Below are 5,041 nucleotides of genomic sequence, written 5' to 3' on the forward strand. Positions count from 1 at the left end.
TATATATATATATATATATATATATGCAAGTGAGTTTCATTCAACTCCTTAAAACTTAATGCACAAGCATAAAATTAAGTGTGGAATAATAGGGGTTATGCACCGGGGCTTGCCAGGGTAAAATATAACCAAAGTTAGCATTCCTTCATGGTGCCATAATCATCAAGGCACCATATGCTTCCGCTACTCCAGATGTCTTCGCGATCCATCGTTGTTCCTATTAGGATATACGTGGATGCAACGCGGAAACCTAAATAATCACGGCAATCACAACTCTAAAATACAATTACGTTGCTAAACTAACGAGCTGGCTCTAGTGACTAACATACTAGGCTACGGATCCATGTTATCGGACGAGGCATTACTTCCCAATAAGTATTTTAGCTACAAAATCCCCAAATATATCCTTAATTCATTTTATTGATTTAATATCTTCTCAAACCAGAGCTTAATAGGTATTCTAGTAAACTAATTATTCTAGAGCTGCAAAAATTGTAGGAAGCACATAATAATATGGTGAAGTTACTGTAAAATTTTCAAATCTAAAACTATCATTATTTAGCCACAAAAATTCCTACAAGTTCATACTTTAATAATTTTAGAGCATGTCAAAATATTTAAAGCAACCGTGAAACATTTTAGAACCCTGTGAACCAAATACACTAGTAGGTAGATCATGATTTTAGAAACTTAACAAAATTAGTTTCACAATTTTTGGACATCTACACAAATTTATCTTGAATTTACAAATTTACATTAGAAACTAATTTGGAAAACGCTTTGGAAAAAGAAAAGCCCGGTGGCCAACAATTCGGCCCAGCAACCTAAGCGGCCCACCCAGGAGCAGCCACGCACATAGCAGGCCGGCCCAACAACCTGCTTGCGGCGGGGAGCCTACGCGCGCCCCCGTACCTTTTGTAGAAAAGCCCTCAGCTTCTCATATTATCGCGCGGCGTTACCAAGCACTATTACACTAGAGACAAGCTTTGCACTAAGGACCCTGGAACATGTCGCCTTCACCACGGGGAGACCCCAGCTCTACCCCACGTTCGCCGGCACGGTGACCAGCGGCATGGGTGGCTGCGCCGAGCACTCGAAGCTTGCTACGACAGGGATAAAGAGCCGGCCTTTGCCTACCGCTAAGCGCGCACTCCTAGGTAGCGGTCGTAAGCTTAACGGTGCACTACCGAGGGCTAGCCCTGGCGACAGGCAGAGCCATGCCACGGTGTGCTCATTCTGGTAGCCTAAGGCTCTACCGAGGTGGTGGCGATGATGGTTGAGCACCAGTAGCTCACCAGGGTTCTCGCTGCGGTGGTGGTTGAGGTGGAGGGGCGACGAGGTGACCTGGCCACGTGCCCCCACACCTCACGCCGGGGTGCCAAGCGTAACACCGATGCGTCACCGCTCTGATGGTGGACTCCCTAGACAAAACAACATGAGCACCAAGCAAAGGAGGTCAAGGCGAGCTTCCAGTTACTATCGCCGCCTTACCCCCAAGTTCGAGGTCATGGCGGCGCTCCGGCCAACCCCGAGCAAAATACCAAATTGGAGGTCGGTAGTGCGCGGCCGGAGATGGGGAAGATAGAGTGTCTAGTTGGCTCCCTAAGCCACTTACTAGTGTGAGCAATCCGACCGTGGAGCCGTGAGATAGCTCAACCAACGGGCGACGGCACGGAGCTCTGGCCGTGGTCGTTTCGTGGAGGGATATGTGAACGAGCTCAAGCGGATTAAGACGGCGGCTCCAGCCATTAGCTGTCACTCAAACCCATGCACAAAAGTGATGAGACAGAGCAAGCTTTAGCACGGTGTGGAATTGAGTCGGCCGAAACTGCGCAGGCTGCACCAACATCGACTAGCGTGGCAGGGTAGGGAGACGTCCCATCACCGGGATGGCCTGAGTCGGCGACCTAGACACGGCTAACAGTGGACTAGGCCCGGCTTGACATGGTAGTTGGAGTGAAAGGTGAGGTGAGCGCCACGTTGGTCGAGTCCAACCCACCGTGGCCATGGCTTGCTCTGCACGCGGCACCACGGCCAGTCGCCTAAGCACGACGTGCGTGTAGCAGCGAACCAAATTTTAGACAAGGCGCGACATCACCCATGTGCGTGAGCCGGGCAACGGCAGCGACCCGACCGCAGCCTGAGCCCCAGCGCTAGCGGGGCCCCACACGTGGTAACCGTGACCCCAGACCGAAAGTGGCAAGGGCGACGTGCATGAGTTTTAAAGCGAACGAAAAATTGTGCCTAACTCGACCCAAGTCCAACCAGCTACCCCAACCCACAACTGGTACTACCAACTAGCTAGCGAAGTAATTCCTACATCCCAAGAGTGACTAGAGAGGAAAACTAAGCCCGCCAACATGAGCTCGTCGCGTCGGTCATGGGTTCATGAACAGAACGTCAACGACGTAGTTCACAGCGCGTTCTTACGAAATTCGGCAATTTTTGCGTGAGCATCGTAACCCTAACACAACCACGACCTGCACCATGTTCAAGTACACACCTTGATGTAACCAATCGTGCAAAAGCATAGATATGTTGCTTAACTAGTTTTGTGGGAATTTAAATGCCAATACGACATTGTCTATCATCGTTTCTGACTTAGATAGAGTAAGGGCCTAGTTAGAACTAACAACCTTTAGCGATTTTGCTATAATTTTTAATATGTCTAAACCTAATTAATTTCAACTCTTAAGCATTTCTTACCCTAGTCCATACGCCATACTAACTCGTAGAAACAAAACATCCAGGAACTACTTGACTAGTTTGTTCAATATAATTTGCCAAAAATGATACTTTTAAACATAAGTTCAAGTGTTCTAAATTTAAAATCCGAGAAACTCGTTTTGATAATTTCTCTTATGTCTAAATCTTGGCGCTAAACAAGCTTGTAACACCCGGGGTGTTATAGAAATGTAACTCAACCTTTGGTTGCAAGACACCTAGAGGACATACAAGGTCCTGTGGATAGATGTGATCCACCATCTAGCTCAGTTTTGTGCATAAACATTGACGTTGGAACATCAAAAGACCCTAGATTCATCGTTTTGGGAAGTCATGATGAATCTTTATGGGTAGATGAAATTGCTATAAATTTCATAGAAATAGGAGAGTCTTATGATCGTAAGTCCATATTAGTCGACATTTATTTCTCTGAGCAATTTGCAAATATCCTTGAAACTGATTTAGATCCAAAGTCTATGACGAAGTGCAAGAAGCGCTCTAACTGGGATAAGTGGAAGGTAGCAATTGAAACAGAGATTGCCTCGCTTTATAAAAGGGAAGTGTTTTCGGTCATATTGCCAACACCCCATGGTATCTTCCCTGTGGGATACAAATGTGTTTCATCCGTAAAAGGAATGAAAACAATGAAGTGGTGAGATATAAAGCAAGGCTTGTGGCACAGGGTTTTACACAAAGACCTGGCGTTGATTTCAACGAAACTTACTCTCCGAGAATGAGTGGAATAACATTCTGATATTTAATATCGCTGGCAGTACAAAATCATCTATTTATGCAGTTGATGGACGTAGTGACTGCATACTTGTATGGGTCATTGGATTCTTATATATACATGAAAGTTCTTGATGGAATCAGCATACCAAATCCCAAGGCAAATCGCAACTTGTATTATCTCAAGTTGCAGAAGTCATTATATGGCTTGAAACAGTCAGGCCAAATGTGGTACAATCGGTTAAGTGAATTCCTTACTTTGAAGGGATACTCAAATAATGATGACTGCCCATGTGTCTTCATTAAAAAATCATCAATAGGATTTTGTATTATATCGGTGTACGTTGATGATCTTAATATCATTAGCAACGAACCCGATATTAATGAAGCACATCATCATTTAAGGACAGTTTGAAAAGAAAGATTTGGGTCAAACCAAATTCTACTTGGGTTTACAACTTGAGCATTTTCATTCTGGTATATTTATATACCAACTTGCCTATGTCCAGAAAGTATTGGAGAAATTCAATATGGACAAGTCATATCCAACAAAACCCCCAAGGGTAGTGAGATCCTTCGATGTTGAAAAGGATCCTTTTAGACCATGGGAAGAAGGAGAAGAGATATTGGGGCCACATGTCCCATATCTTAGTGCCATTGGAGCACTAATGTATCTTGCTAATAGCACCCTGCCGGATATTGCATTCGCAGTAAACTTGCTAGCAAGACACAGTGCTGCTCCTACCAAACATCATTGGGTAGGAGTTAAAGCTATTTTGAGATATCTCAATGGCACAAGAGATCTTGGATTATTCTATAGTAGAAATCAAGATCCAATTTTGTTTGGGTATACAGATGCTGGTTATTTATCAGATCCCCACGATGGCAGATCACAAATAGGCTTTATATTCTGGCATGGTGGAACAACAATATCTTGGAAGTCTTCAAAGCAGACTTTAGTGTCTACTTCCACCAATCATTCTGAAATAATTGCTTTATACGAAGCATCACATGAGTGTGTATGGCTTCGCAGAATGACAAACCACATAATGCAATCATGTGGTATTGGTGCACTTGAGACACCAACCATTATCTTTGAAGATAATGCGGCATGTGTGTGTGTAGATGGAATCAGGTTATATTAAGAGTAATATGATGAAACATATTATTCCTAAATTGTTCTATCCCCATGAACTACAAAAAAATGGAGAAATTGAAATCTTACGAACTAAGTCTTGTGATAATCTTGCGGATTTGTTCACAAAGTCTCTACCATACTCCACATTCCATAAATGTGTTGAAGGAATTGGTATGAGAAGGCATAGGGACATGCAAGAATCAGGGGGAGAATCTCTCTAAATCATAACCTGTATTCAGACATCACATTGCACTCTTTTCTTTATGTGAGTTTTACTCTTCTAGAGTTTTCTCGTATAAAGTTTTTAATGAGGCGATGTCAACACATAGTAAATGTCATATTATCTATTTTCTCTACAGTGGTTTTTCGAAGATAATATTTATGACATATTGATCTTTGATCAAATTGTTTTTAGACTATGTCTTTGGGGCCACCTAAAGGGTCTATTAA

The sequence above is a fragment of the Miscanthus floridulus genome, chromosome 10 (genome assembly GCF_019320115.1).
Source record: "Miscanthus floridulus cultivar M001 chromosome 10, ASM1932011v1, whole genome shotgun sequence".
NCBI lineage: Eukaryota > Viridiplantae > Streptophyta > Magnoliopsida > Poales > Poaceae > Miscanthus > Miscanthus floridulus.